At 41.6% G+C, this 16,455-nt stretch overlaps 1 long non-coding RNA gene across 2 annotated transcripts in view; it reads right to left on the reverse strand.

The window, feature by feature from the left end:
* Nucleotides 1-16,455, reverse strand: part of LOC127530876 (uncharacterized) — a 47,655-nt gene that overhangs the window by 30,249 nt on the left and 951 nt on the right. For both annotated transcript variants that reach the window (XR_007937622.1, XR_007937621.1), the window contains exon 2: nucleotides 3,851-4,075. This is a non-coding gene — a long non-coding RNA (uncharacterized LOC127530876). The remainder of the gene's footprint in view (nucleotides 1-3,850; nucleotides 4,076-16,455) is intronic.

Genomic DNA, 16,455 nt, shown 5'->3' on the forward strand with positions numbered 1-16,455 from the left:
TGCCGTGGGCCTGCATTAATGAAGGTAGAGATCCATCTGGGGGTGCTGATCGGCTTCGGGATGCTGTGTGATAGGCCGTGGCGCATACACACACTCACCCGGTCACATGTGCTAGCAATAAGTTAGCCTCGCTGCCACTCTGGTCAGAAAAACAGATGGAGCTGTGCTGAGGATCTTTTACTAGATGACAATAGCAAGAAAGGCCTGAGAAAGGAAACTACTTGAATGGCTGTGTATCAGCAAAAGAGATGATTTTAACTTCTTTTAAATAAAAACAAGCGTATAAAATATGAAGTCAACAGCTGTGATGTGACTCAGCTTTTCAAATAAATGCTGTTCCTATCTTTTAAAAAATAAAACAGCAATGTTCAATAATGATGCTTATTTTACTCTCAGTTTAAAATGTTGCACTTCAACTTGTCTAAATTAGTCAGGTTTAAAATTATTCATGTATTTTCTCATTCCAGAGGCAAAATGAGAATATACCAACATGAATAAAGAAATAAAGCCTCTTTTGGCAAGAAAACCTCCTACTACAATGGAGGAATATAAGGGTACACATACAATTTATCATACCATGAGTCATATATACATTTAATGTGTACTGTGTGCCTTTAAGTACCATTTATGCAGTCCTCACTGCTGAAAATCCACTTTAATTTTTGCATGGCGGAATAACACAATAATGGATAGAAGATTCAAGGTTAATATTTAACATACTCAGGCTGCCCATTAAATCATAATGCTATTTTCATGGACATTAATTATGCTAATTTAAAATTCATTATGCTACTTGACCAAAAAATGTGCCATCTCGGCAAAAGAAGTGTTCCATTTCAGCCAAAAGAAAGACTTTTATTCCTTGTCACTCCAGTGTCATCTCTCTGTATTATCACGTCATGGTTACAGCGTTATACAAAAGAAGTAGTCAGTTAATATTTAGCTACAGAATATAGAATATTTACTATTATTATTATTGTTAGCATTATTTGCAACCAAAACACTACTGGGTGTTATCGCATATGGTTGTCTGGCTGGGATAAATAAAGCACTTGCCTGTCTAGGTGAGTCTTGTCTTGGTTGCTCGACCTGTTCATGAAATATCGGCGGGATTTTCTGGAAGGTTCAGCTCTCATTTTAAGGAGGGGATTACTGAGCGGCACTGGTATTGCTTTGTCTCTAAGAGTTTGTTTGTTTTGCTGTATGATTTGATTACATCACAGCAGATAGTAGTGCATTTCAGAGGCACTCTGGGCTAATTAGGGAACAGCAGAAGAAGTTACAATACGTATATTGTCGTGTGAGTCACGTCCCTGTCACAGCAGTATCACTCGTAGGCATTCAGCCGAGCATGCAGAATATACAGTGTCGAAGTTCTCGAAGTGCTCCGCATTTTTGACTGAGAGGCCAACTATGTTAGCAGTGAAGGAACAGCCGTGCGTGCATATTAGCATTTCAAAAAGAGAGCGAAAAGAACTGTACGATAAGTGAAGTTGGAGAAGAGAGGAACAGAGGAGAGAGCGAGGGTGAATGGAAATGTAAAGACTGCATGGAATGCTCTTGCGTGAACTGTAAATGAACCCCTAAACCCCAATCCCCACCTGACAAAATCTGTTCTTTGTCCTGACATACAACCACAAAGCACTTGCAGCCAGCATGCAGGAATGCCATGTTAGGTTCTTTATAGGCTTTAAAACGTAAGCATTTCTTTCCCAGGTAAAGCTGCAGAAAGACACGATCCACTAACCGAAGACTGAGGATGTTTAGTGAATATTTACCAATCTGATTTTTAGATTTGTTTGACATACAGTAAAGTCTCACGAAGGAAGTGCTGACAGTTTGAGATTAGGAGTGCTTATGTTGGAAAAGATGACAAAAATGTCACGGAAAAACAAACGCATAATAATTATTAATTTGCAGCGTGAACGGTCCAAAACAAGAAAATTCACACTGCTGAAACATTTGAACATCAAACATCTTCAACACCTCTGTGGTGTGTGACCACATTGTTGGCTTGCTGATCTCTCATCAGCTGTCATCAGTGACACACCACATTAGGCTGCAACTGAACTGAGGTAATGATAACCACAGTTGCATGCTTAGAATGGTATTTAAGAAGCCTAATGCTCTGTTTGTTTTCCTATGTGCTCTCTCAGAGGTGCTCTCAGCCCGGCAAGAGTGTCGTGATTGGTGTGTTTTTGTGCGTGTGTGTGTGTTCAGAGACACTCCTTCCCCTAAGCTGGGCAGGCCTTTTTCTCTCTCTCTCTGTCTGTCTCCCTTCTTCATTCAGGCACTCACTTTTCCTCACTCTCTCTTTTCTTTCCCTTTTTACTTCCCCTCTTTATGTCTGCTTGTTTCCTCCTCCTCTTCCTTTCTTCTGCCTCTCTCCTCCCACAGGGGCTGTATGCATTCCTGCCAGGAGGGGCGGAGGTGTCTGTGATCCGGGCTCGATAAGGACCAGACCTCCCCTCCACGCTACCCTCCCTCGTGTTCGCCCTCACCCCCTCCCTGGGAAAATGGGTGCACCCTCCTCCCTGGCAGGGCACCGACTCCCCTTTGAGTGTGCTGCCAGCCATGGCAGCAGAGACTTAACATGATTGTTTGTCTGCTGCTGTGTATTTGCACCAAACCCCAGCACCAACCCCCATTACTCCTGCCGGAGATCCAGAAGGCTGGTTAGCTGGTACGGATCTGAAGCGGGGTTGCTTGAGGCTGGGGTGCAGGGTTAAAGGGGTGTTAAAGAGGGTGAGGTAAGGATGGTGGGGGATGCATAGGGGTTAAAATAAGTTTGGAATACAATCCACATGATGGAAACATTCAACATTTCAAAGTAAGTCAAGCTGGAACGGGCTGGATAACAAGAAAACATGCGCGCACACTGACACACACTGACACACACACACACACACACACACACACACACACACACACACACACACACACACACACACACACACACACACACACACACACACACACACACACACACACACACACACACACACACACACACACACACACACACACACACACACACACACACACACACACACACACACACACACACACACCACACACACACACACAGAACTATTTCACTAATCACTCAGTTTGCATTCACAAAGATTGAGGGTTTTGTCATTTCTCCTTTTTTTTCTCCTGGTGTTTTGTAATTGGCTCGCTTCCTGGTGCAGTGGCAGACAGCAGGCACAGCAGCGGCTGCCCAGTCGGCCCATTGATCTTTCATCAGCCCATAGAGTTAAAGCTGAAGGCATGAGGGAAAGGCTGGAGAGGCAGCCCCTCTTTTTATGGCAGCCCGCTGGAGCCTGCCTAGGATTGTTCCCTGTTTCCTCAAATTGTTTTTCATTTAGTCAGGGTGCAGCGCTGGGCTGCTCTGAGGAGGTGAGGCGGAGTGTCGCAGACATTTAGGGGAGCACGTAACGGCTTCAGTCTGGGTAGGTGGATACAATGGTATAGCAGGATTCAGGTTTGCTGATAACATTTTAGTTTGTGTACGTGTGTGTGTGTATGTATTGCTTTATGTCTGGGGTTGTGTGGCATCACAGTATTTTGTGTTCCAAAACACAGATTAAATGACCTACAGACCTTTGATTCATAAGATGCTGATAAGTAGTATAATAATAGATTATTGTAAGATGTCTATTGTATTCACTACAGGACCAGCAATAAACCCAGATGACAAACAGCAGTACCACTACTTTAGTGGAAGATGTATAGTATATTACACTGTATCACGTCACAATATTTCCAACTGAACATATTTTACATTAGGATAAAGGACTAAGAACTCTTAACACAAATCAAATTTCACTTAAGGGGCTAAAATTACCTTGATCAATTTGCATGAAAGCCATGGTAGTGGTCAAGTCATCCACGTGATATCCAATCAGAGGGTCTAATCAGTATGTGGGTGTGGTCCGTTATATCCCCCACAGTATTCCATTGATCTGAGCTCCGGCACTGAGCTGCAGCGGTCATGTAGGCCCTAACTTGGTCATCTAACTGATACGTGATATTAGGATCCTTCTTCGAGGCAGCTCCACAGGGATCTGGTCTGAGAGAGGAGAGAGAGAGGGAAACAGACTTCAGATCAGCAGATCAATTTTCACTGGACTTTGAATATTTCATGTAGGGAGTCTTGCAGACAGGCACACAGATGGGCTACATAACAACAACAACCTCATCCAGTCACAGATGCACACACACCTGATTGTGTGCGTGGAAAAAAATCTGAAAATTAAAGTCATGCTTTCCCTTTGATTTAAACGTACAAAGAAAAAAAAAGACAGAATATCACCTGAAAAGCCCTCAAATTTTACCTTGCAGCAAAAATGACAAACTACCCTCATAATCTTCTTATTCATATGAAAGGCAAATTTATAGCAATGCTCCAAAAAAAATCTCCCTGACAAGACGTTGCACAGACACTCCAACACACATCACCACTTCATCCAAAGGGCCAGGTTAAAGGGAATCATGTCTGGATTATGTTTCTAGTCCCAGCGAACATGTGGTCGATGTGAAGCTGTGATACTGACTCAGCCCTGGTCCTAAAAGTGGACACAAAGGACAACATGCTCATTTGTTCTTTTGTATATTTTGAGTATTCAGTTGATATGTCCTTTGTCATTTAATTCCCACCACATAAAGATTTTGGGAACATAAATGTCAGAAATGTCTAAAGCAAAACTTAAATTACACTGTGTGTAAAACAGACAGTAAATCTATCCAGAGTATCAGCAGTAACAATGCAACAGGACGACACGCTCTCGCAGCAATAACCCACACCTGACCCCTAAACCTTCACCCACAGAAAGGATGTTGTTTCACCGACTGTCTTCAAATACTTTCCTCTCGGAAAGACATCAGTGAAACCAGAGCTTGTCAGGCTCTGTATTTGTTTATTAAGTATGCTCTTGGACTGGCTTACTCCCAAGATGGCTGTAACTGAGAGATTTGTTCATGTAGGCATTAGGGCTGGCTATCAGTGGTGAATTATTTATTGAAAAAAATCTTCCTTTCCTTGACGGATGAGAGAATATGTAGGACTGCTCACTGACTCTGCCATATATTAAAAGGACGATGAAAACATTGTTAAGCACTGCACGTTGGTGCGGAATTTAGAAGGGGGAAAAAAGGGCAAAAATCTTTTTTTTTGGACAATAGCAACCCAAATATTGATAGTGAAAGGTGGTGTTATAAAAATACAATGACATGATGTGGAGACAGTATCTGTGCCATAACACATTTAAATCAAATAAAAATAGACAGATTTAGCACGTATGTTTTATTAAAAAGACTGAGTAATTTTATGTTTGGCTATTTAAATATTCAAAAGTTATCAAACCAACATATGCTGTGTCCTGTGCTTTTCATACAACTTTTCATCTCAAACCCTCCCAAAGCTGTGTCAGCTTGTCAGTGCCTTATTAATAGGTTTGACTGATGTGTGTTTTCATACTACTTTCCAGAATAAACATGCTAAACACTAGTAAATACCGTGTATTCCCACAGACGAGACCATCAGGGATTCCACGGAGGAGAATCAGTTGTGCAAAATATGCACTCAGTGGAAATCCCCCAACACCTATTTTTATCCACGTTAAATGTAAACACAAAAAGGACATAAGTCTCATAGAACTGGACAGCAAAAAAAATTCAGTTACCCTTGATATCTCTCCTTGCCAAATTTAAATCACAAATGATTTGTTCAGATCAGAATAAATCACATTTGGTCATTTTCTCTGCCTTCTTTATTATGTTAGTTTTTGTAGTCTGCCGTAGTGAAAGAAAAAGAGACAGGCGGAGGGGCCTGGCTATTGTCATTCAATGGCCGAGCCATTTTGGAAATCACCGCTCTCTATTTGCTCCTGCTGCCTCCCTCTCCGTATTCCCTTATGGCTGCACTAGATGGAAGGCTTCCTTTTATAATTTCCAAGTTGCACATACACAGCCAGTCCCCCTCCTTGTCAGAAGAACAGGCACATGTGAAATGACTGAATGAGTCAGTGATGGATGTAAAAAATGAAGGCAAAACTGCTTGAAATTATACATCAACTTACAGAATGCATATTTATAAAAGTACTTATTTGTAATCTCAAAACAAAATACATGTTGGGATCTCTCAGAATATTTTACAGCTACATTTTGGTGTTTAAGCTAAAAGCTCCATTACCAGAAGGGACTAAAAATCTAACTATAGAGTGACCTATGCTTACAATCACTCAGCAAATAATCAATCATGGTTATTTAATGTCTTTAAAGAGGGATTTTTGCTGAGGATTAAATGAAAAATCAAGGCAAACCACCATCTTATATGTGGAGGGGCACCTTTTAATCCTGATTTATGTGATGCTCAGGTAACATTATCTGAAATAAACTATTTTGTAGGATATATAAATCGAGTTAATATGGCATGTGGGGGCTTTGTAAGCTTCAGATCTAATTTGAATAAAATCACCCTGGCCCTGTGACCCATGCTCGTCTAAACAGTCCCACATTGTCACACAAAGAGCCGCTAAAAGGGGGGCCCGTGACCCATATTTCAAGAATAAACTGTAATACAAACATTGCTATCAGTGAGTCAGCATCCTCACTGTAAAAGGGCAAAAAAGAGACACCACAGACCAAAGAGAAAAAGTCCAGCCTATAGAATTTAAACAGATTATCAACATAAAACAACCAAATGAACTAGAAAAATCTGCGGAACATCTAAGATATTTATGGAGGAGCTGAACACGTGGAGGCTGACAGTCTGGTGCCTTGAAGATCTGTTAAAGAGCAACCTAAATGTGAAGCCTTTAATTTGCAAAAAATCAGGCAGAACCTCCACACTGACAGTCTTACACCGAGGGAGATTATTCCCACCAATAGGGCATGAAATTCACTGGCATGATCACAGGACACTCTGCCTGTTCCAAGGGCAACAAAGTGACCAGTGAAGTTATGTGCCAGGATCCAAAGTTGTGTATCAGTGAGAGAGGAGAGGAAAAGAAGACGGTCGTGTGTGTGTGTGTGTGTGTGTGTGTGTGTGTGTGTGTGTGTGTGTGTGTGTGTGTGTGTGTGTGTGTGTGTGTGTGTGTGTGTGTGTGTGTGTGTGTGTGCAAAGGATAGTAAAATAGAGACAGATATTTGTGTTTATTTTCATGTGTGTGTGGTTTTTCCTTTGCAAGACGGGCTTTTTGGGAGTTTTAATTCTGTTTAAAATGGCTTCAAACTGAATAGAATTTTAAGCTGTGTGCAGCTGAATATTATTCCACATTTTGCTCATTTTCTCACTTGAATCGGAGCTCAAAATCTGCCATCACACACTGCATTTTCAAATGTATCCTCATCACTCTGTGGCTGCCTGCATGCATGCAGTCATGAGGCGACTTGATAGGAGTGATGATATGAAGGAGAAAATACAGACAAACTGTCAACCCTGTAAGGTGTTGAAAAGTGCTGGAAGGACAGGGCTAAAAAATATATACAGATTTTTTTTTTTCGAAAATCAAATGCTCGGGGCTGACTATAAAGAACCAACGATGACACTGATTCTGCTGTAAGGTGATGAATGGACCTCACCAAGTTCAAAGGTTTGGAGGCAGAGCTTTGCACGCACATTACTCTGAGAAAAAAAAGAGAGAAACGAGTATTTTAAGGATATTTGAACATGCTGTAACAGCCATACACAGCCAGTGTAGCGGAGTGTCAGAGGAGAATGACAACCCTCATCTGTTATGAAGAGGAACGCAGCAACAGGTAAAACAGAGGTCAAAAGAACTTGGTACGGTCCATGTTAGCAGCCTATTTATTATGAGGGCCATGTGGAGAGTCTGCAGTTAATTTTATCGTTTTGTTTTTTCCTTCAAATACATGTTGGCTGTGAGGTGTTGTTCTATAATTGAGCTTTAAAATTACCACAGCTTAAGGTGCAGCTTTAAATCTTCCACTTAAAGAATACATTCAATATCTGTTTGTGGTTGAAAGTAACTGTGACTCGTTATCTTGTTACAAATGTCCATCAGCTGTCTCCCAGGAGTCCCTCAAACCCGCAGCACTGACATCAAACAGCATCTACATGACCGGGAAGTGTCCAGGGAAGTGTGGAAATGACTGAAAAATGATGACCAGCCCCTGCTGCTGCCGCCGCCACACAGGGCTGCTGGACGCATCCTGCCTTCAACGTGGGGTATGTGCGCCAGGCGCCGAGGAGAAAAATCTGTTTACAGTGTGTGCGTTGATGGTCATTTTTTATGATGTTGTTTAATCCACATTGGAGGAAAGAGGAGGGGGGGAGGTGGGCTTTTTGCAGCAGAGCCCCAGACAAGCTGGCTCCAGTGGCCATCTCTGTAGGCTATGGGCTTCTCTATTTGAACAGGAAGACAGGTGTAAATCTCTCCTGCGATCTTTACTCTGCGCGACACTCACCTGAAGGTAAATAAATGGTTTATGGCCAAGTAAATGAACCACCTCTCTCGTTTTGTGGGCTCGTGCGCAGAGAAAGAACAGCCCCCGCGGGTTGGATGTCATTGTCATGCGCTGAGGTGTACAGAGGGGAAAAAACAGCCATTGTGCGGCCATGTAAAGTTTACGCAATAAAAAGCTATTTAAAATAATGCAGGAAACGTATTACTCAGCTTGTTTTAGAATGAATTAATCTGTAATAATTGTCAAAAATACACCTTTAATATATTACAGGCTTTAAATCAAATTAAAAAATAGATTTGAGTGCGCAAACGCGTCGATATAAACTTTTACGCACACAAAAGAATGTAAAGCTGAGAGGTGGTGATAAAGGCTTTTAAGCTACAATATTTTTTTTTTAAACTGCAACATTTGGAGTTAATGTTGACTATCTATTGGCTATTTTCTCGCGGTTATGCTTGGTAACACTCGCGCGTAATTACTCTAAATGGATTGATACCCAAAGGTGATCTCAGGATCACATCGACACATTGTCTTAACACCCTACGTCACGCAAAGAGTGTGCAGCGGTGTGTGTGTGTGTGTGCATGTGTGTTTGCAGTGAGAGAGCAAAGGGAGAAGGGGGGCTATTATACCAAAGTTCTGCAAAGTAGGTCTGTGCCATTCTTGATTAGGGATTGTTCCCAAAAGATGGTTGCAGACATGAGATAATGAGGTCCTGTGATAACGCGGGCCTCCTTTAAGTTTTCCCATGAATCGAGACTGTCGCCAGTCCACAAAACGACACTGTGCATCGGCACCACGCTACTCACTTCTCATTTGTCGAGCACAAAAGCTGATCCACCCCAAATCCGCACTAACAAACCAGGGACCGGGAGCAAATCATATAATGTTCAATCGTATTCACTTCTCCACTAATTAACTGGAATACCACCTTATTCTTAAATACAGTGACCAATTAAATTGCCATGTATGCCAAAGGTCTCTGGGGCCACACTTGGTCGCCAGAAACATTTGTGAAGGTCTGCGACTTCACTATAGGCAATGGATCTTATTAGGTGAATGACCTCAGCAGGAAAGGTTACAGGCTTTTTCACTGCCTTCGGCTGGAAAACTAAGATGTTTCCTAATCGGATTTTAATTGGTTGGTTGGGTGGTTGGCTTGTGTCCTTTCGTTGTGCGCAGTGGGATGAATCTGATGTTTGTATTTCAGCGCGGATCCCCAGAAAGAGACAGCACAGACACCGACTGCTGCACAGAATAATGAAATCTAAAGTTATCTATAAAGTGTGGTATTTTATAAATAAACACAGGGTTCATGTAGAGGAGTAAAATCAACAGGTGTGAGCAGAATCCATTTCCAAAATTACAATTCTGACACGCTTTTAAGTGTAAAGTCACACAGCTGCAACCCTTTTATTGAAACACTCCCTCGGTCTGCTTTAGCACTGTAAAACACAACACCCTAAAATATAGTTATGAAGGCCGACACAACCGCAAATGACCATCAATCTAACGCTTAGCCCCAGTGAAGGGGCACAGGCACATTTCACTCTCTGGCAAATATAGGCTGTTTTTTCTCCACTACAGTTGCACGAATCCAGCCTATTCCGTGCGTATTCGAGGGTACTGCAGAGTCCTATAAGTTAAGCCAACCAGGTTCAGCTTACGTTCAAATACCCCTCCTCATTACCCCAAAAATGTCTTTATGCAAAACATGTGTAGGGACTTCAATAAATGAAAGCACAGCTCCTAACCGCATCCTACTTTTTTGATTTTCATGTGGTTTTCGTGTATTGTCTAACTTAGTAAATAGGCCAGGCTCATATTTCAAATGTCACAAGTCTCTGACGACTTGCAATTTGAACATGAAAAAGCAGCAAAGGCAAACAGCTAGTAAAAAAAAAAAAGAAGAAGAAGAAGAGGAAAAAGGAAAAAAAAGGTGGCTTTGAAACTGTTTAACTTAAGTCACATTTAACTTGTAATAGATCTGAAGGAGGAAAGTATTTTTTTTATATTCCACGTTGGTGGATATAGCTCAGTGCAGACTATAAGATTGTAAACTGGTAGTTTTATGTTAAATGTAACAGATAATTGGGCTAACTGGTATATCAAGCACAGTGGGCTTTTTAAATTTCCAAACAAAGCAGCGTTGCGCGCAGATATCAGTGCGCACTGAGCCAGACAAACCTGTTGATGCGCAACGCCAGTGGCTACATTAAAGCAAAAACACAACTTAGTGAGGTTTCAGTGAAAGCACATAGTAAATTTAAACATATTTAAGTGGCTCTGCTCGATTTGGGAATGTAATCCAAGAGAGAAATGTAAGAAGGACTGTAAGGATTGTGCGTAAATTTGATTCCAGAGTTGCAGAAAATAAAAATACATATATAACTTTGCATTTGCTTTAGGATATAAGTGGTTTTCTACTCTTAAAAAATATTTCTAAATATTTATATGCATCCATAACATGAAATTGATTTTAATGTTTTCTTATGTTGCTGAATTCCAATAAAAGAAAACATCAATTCCAAGCAGCGTAATGCAAGGCGCCATAGCCAGAGGAGCTTTCCGCAAACATTTACAAGGCATTATAGCTGCAGCAGTTACACACAGATCCATCCATCGCGCAGAGGAGCATGTGGGAGATTCAATTGACCGCACTCAACTTTGCCGCTTGCCGCATACACTTCAAATTGTTGTTCTCGCTACTGACAAAACCGTTAATTCACCCAGAAACGAGAGGTCAAGTTTCAGCAAGAGCAGAGAAAAAAACAGAAGAATGGCCGAGAACTTACAGGAACATTTGTGTCAGATCGCAAACACAAAAAAGAGCTGCATGTATTCGGAGTTTTAAAATCTCTTCCTAATCTTAGAACCATTTTACACCTGTTGCTTTAATTTATCTGTATGCTTGTCAAAAAAAAACAAAAACAAAGAATGGAATCAAGTTTGAGTTAACAGCAGCTGAGCCAAACGAGACAAAAAAAGATCATGAATTTTCTCACAAATGTTCCCAAAACACACATTTTCTGCCACAAAACAGCAGTAAACAACACACAATCTGACAACACATCTGACCATTGCAGTTTTATTTTGTAGGAGTTTTTGTCATAAATAATTAAAACGGCAAAATTAAACACTAGGTTTCCAATATTTTAAAGAAAAGTAGAAATTCATTGTTTGAATATAATTTGTAACATTTTCTAATTGTAACTATTTTTTACACCTCAACACCTGAACATTTTACCACAGTGAGAATGCATAATGTGAGAAAATATGTTAAACCAAATGCTTCCAAACGCTTCTTTAACTCCTGCTTCACCTCCTCAGCAGAGTAAAACAATGTGGGATGAGGTGCAGCACTGAAAAGGGTGGATTATAGGCTCAGGCCTGCACACAGCACCTGTAGGGAGTGGCTGGAGAATCCTTCCCAAAATAACCCAGAAAACTTATCCCAGCAGGTTTGCAATGAGGTTTAACAGGAAAAATGACAGACCACCTGAGGCACAAATCTCAGAAGACCCGGCTTACCTCGAGGGGGAAATGACACCTCAGTTAGTTTTTACAAGGTCATTTAGGGATGGGGCGCACAGCTGTTTATTTAGCAGGACTGTGCTGCAAAATTCCTTAAATACATTTCCCTTGAAGCCACACTCACAGCCATGATGTGGTCTGTCTGAGAGCAACACGCACAATGCCCGAAACTGCCTTATTTCCTACTGAATGTCTATCACGGTACTTACCACTGGATTTACTTTAAAGATTGGTATTGCTCCTGATCCATTTACCTCAACCACCACTCTCGGTCACAAAACGTCTGATTGCGGGACAGAGAGACATAAAAGACATGTATTCAACCATCCCGTCAGTGGAAATCAGTGCTGGTTTCTTTTACCAAGCCTTCCAGACTGCATGGCACTTGCCTTTCCGCCTATGGTTTTCCATTTCAAAGCCCTGTGTCTCCATGTAAATACCAAAACACAGTAATCCAATCTGACCCCATTGCAAATTTTCCAGAAACTATTGGGGGGTAGCGGGGTTGACATGAGCCACACACTTATCCCACTTAACCTCTAGAGAGAAGCCACCCTAACCCCATAGTCCAAGATTCTCTTGGAGGAGGAATGCACTGCTTTATACCGCTCTCCTCTTAAAAGCTCGGAGTCTTGAGGTTGCTCTCAGTGGCAGAAACCCTAAAACTTAGCGAGACTCTTAACGTCAAAGCAAAGTCAGTGCCAGTGGCGAGGAAGCTAAATGGACAGCAGATACCCACATTAGGGCACCTCCCCGCCTTGCACTCTGCAAACCCAAATATTTTTTGATTCCAGCCCAAAATAGTCCCTAACTGGTGCCTCTCATGAACATAGCAGGAACTTATTTATACTGTGCTAACTTGATGACAAATAACCTGGGGATTTTTCTGTTTCCCATTTGCCATTGTTTGCTTTTTAGCATGCAAAACTAGTTCCAGTGCGATTCTCGGTGCACAGAATACAAGGGGGGGGAAAGATGCTTATCTCCCATGTTGGCGAGTGGTGGCACGTAAGGCAAACTAAAGACTTTTGACACATGGTCCACATCTGAGGCATTCGCCATGAGTATCTTGATCACACAGCTTGTCGCGACAGAGAAAGCCTGACGGCTGTTTATGGGGTTGAGCAGACAAATCCCCTGCATTATGCTCTACAGGTGATGCATGCCACTGGACTGGTTTGTTCTAATAGTGCCGTGTATAATGTACTTTCAAAACGCAGCTGTCACTCCTTAGTCTATTCTACAGCAACCGGCAATAATGAGCATGAGCTTGTTTCACATGAATAGGAACCATTAAGCAAGCTTTTAGTGGGCGCCTAGTCAGACAATGCAAACAGTTTGATTTTATAAAACACAATATCAACTGTTGATTTCTGACTGAAATATGAGTCTGTTAAACTCTCCAATGTGAATACATTTCAGATTTATAATGTGCAGGTGTGAAAATGTGGCTATGATAATGTATAGTTTCATGATATATGATATCTGATTTCCCTGAATCAGTTTTTCTGGTATTTTTTTTGCATCTTTGTGGCACTTTTTTTTTTTTATCGTCAATACTGTCATAGTCACATAATGCATCATAAGCCAGACATGCCATTTTCATCTTTCAATTGCCTCCTCCTTAACTATGTGGTAATAAGTTTAAAGTTATGAGCCTGCCTCGCCGTTGATGAACAGCCTCAACCAGCAGAGCAGATGTCCGCCCAGCACACTACCATTTTCCTTGTCAATCTGTAGTCAATGCACCACCATCAATAAGCACATCCCCTAATTAACAAAAATAGTATTTCATCAATACCCATAACTTGCCAGTGCGGGAATTGATGAGAGCAAGGGTTGACTTGACTAAAAATGCCTGACAGAGACATTTCATCGACAGGTAAGGAGTTTATCATTCTTCCAGGCAATTGACTAAAACATGTGTGTGTGATTCTGGAAAGTGCATTTTACAGTCCGCACTCTTTTGGGGCAATAGAGCCTCAACGGATCAATTTTAGCCCCACCTAAATCTTTGAGGTAAATGGCCTGCATTTAGAAAGTCATTACGCTGTCAATTGAAGATCTCCCCCTCCACTTTGTGTCAGGATGCACATAATAAAGTTTGGAGTCATTATAGTCGTTGAATTTACTAATCTTGTGATGTTTCCTTTCCCTATCATGTCGTGTTAGGGCTGATGACTCTCACCAGACAATCTCCTCCATTCAGGAGCGGTGCCACCAAGTCTGTCCTTGCTTATCATTAACAATCTGCAAATAAACAGGACAGCATACATTACATCACTTGCAGCTCCATGATCAATTCCAGGAATGTCTTTGAAGCTTTGCTTAATGAACCCACACAGTGTAGCGGTTGTGTGCAGTCAGGACATGGAAGCTTTATAACCCATGACCTTAACACAGTTTTTTTCCCCTCCTTCATCGGTAGTATTGTGAGGGTAGCAAAGGGATTAAATAGTAATAGGAATATTCAATAACAGCACATTATGACTGCAGCTGGAATTAAGGTCAGCGCAGAAGCATGTGAGAGAAGCTGCTTTTCCACTTAAATTCTCACATCTTACAGCATATTCTTAAAGGATAATTGTTGTAGACTGTGAGGACAGTGCTGTCTGATGCTTTTACATATCAAGCAGGTTTAAAACACAAGCTGCCCCTGCGTGTACTGCAAAAAAAAATAATAATAAAAAATCCCCACCCACATGGAGTGAGAAATTTTAGAGGCTGTCCAGTCAAATATACTACCCGGTTTGATTTTGATATGCATGATCTCTGCAGATGTATAAAAGGGAAGCGCTGACAAAGTTGGCTTCATCAATCAGTAGTGTCAGCTCAGACCTTTTTTATAGCCTCTCCAAGTCCCTGAGAGCCCTAACCCTGTAAAAGTTTATATAGTGTATTGACCATTCTCTACTTGCTTAGCTAATGAAGCCAGCTTGGCCACAGAGCCTGAAAGGCTGCCACAGTGTCAACACTGCTTCCTATTTGATGACACCTTCCACTAAATTGAAATGTGCTGCTAATGGGGGTGAGTGTTTAAAGAAGAATAAGCCCCAGTGATTGACACAGACCTGACCTCTGTCGCACACCGAGAAGACTGCAAAGGTCCCACGCTAGCACCTCAGTGTTTGGGGCTGATACCATGGAAAAGGTTTAGCTCCTGGCTTTAGCTGCAAGAGCCATGAGAGATTTTCATTCAGTTGAAGGTTACTGTAGCTTATCAACAGTGTTGCATTTGTTTTCTATAGCAAATCAATAGCACACAGCACATAAGCCAGATATTCTTGTGCATCTCCCCCAGGGAATAAACTGTATATGCATGCAGACCACTCCACTTCACACACATGCACACACAGGCAGAGTGCACACACACAAACAAGAGGAGTGTTTCTCTGAGACAACACCAATGATAAAGAGCATTGGGCATTTGGTTTTAATAGACAATACAGTACGAACAAAACCTGCATAACAGGACCCCAGTGGTCTCACTAATACTTGCAAGCCTGAGCAGCACTGACTGGATATTCAGTCGAAGTTAATGTTTCCATAGACTCCTATGTGGCCTCAGGCTCCAACTGACTTGTTCAAACCTTAAACTTCAGGACAATATAGGTTTCCATAAATTTCTAACTGCTGGTGTGCAACAAGTACATCGCACCTTTTTACATTATACACTTCCAGAGACTTTGGCCAGGCTGCAGATGCATTAATACTGCATGAGTGATGCAAAAAATATTGAACGGAGCAATGTAGAAATGCTGCTTTTGGAAGAATTTGCCCCCTTTCATCCAAGACTTTCAGATCCATTCTTGGGTCATGGGAGACAGACAACTGACTGAGAATTGATGGTCAATGTTTATCCAAGTTGACTGACTGGCCACAGCTCTCTAGTTTACTTGCGAACTTGTGGTTAAATTGCATTTTAGGGAGAACTAGCGTGGCATTGTCTGATGCACATCTAGACGCTTTGCAGAGAAGCATTGTTACTGCAGCCAATAATGAGCCACGTACTTCTAATTGGCGTTTTAGCAGAATATATCACATTTATTCATATCATTGGAGCAAACGCATGCGACGCACTGCAGCCCAGATCTTCCTTAGCTTCGGTTTTACAGTGGATAGAAAAATAGACTATGACAGCACAGTCTGCTTCATACAGTAAGGCAGAAAAACATTTGCAGATTGCATGAAAAATCGCCTTCGTACTGTCAATAACACCTAGTTAGTGCAAGCTGTGCAACTGTCACTTTGCAGAGGGGGACAGTAACGGAGTTGTTTCCCAGAGACAGTTGTGCCGGGAACGCGTGCTATATTTAACAGCGCCATTGATTGGTATGATTCAAAACACAGAGGTTTTGGGCGAAGAAGAAGCGTCAGTGAACGCATCCTCACTGAACTCTGCTCCTCTGGATGTTTGCGCACAAACGTGTAATATAAGGTCAGTCTGCAACTCAGGTCAGCTAATAGAAATTTCAGGTCAAAATGAAA

The sequence above is a fragment of the Acanthochromis polyacanthus genome, chromosome 18, assembly GCF_021347895.1.
Source record: "Acanthochromis polyacanthus isolate Apoly-LR-REF ecotype Palm Island chromosome 18, KAUST_Apoly_ChrSc, whole genome shotgun sequence".
Taxonomy (NCBI): Eukaryota; Metazoa; Chordata; class Actinopteri; family Pomacentridae; genus Acanthochromis; species Acanthochromis polyacanthus.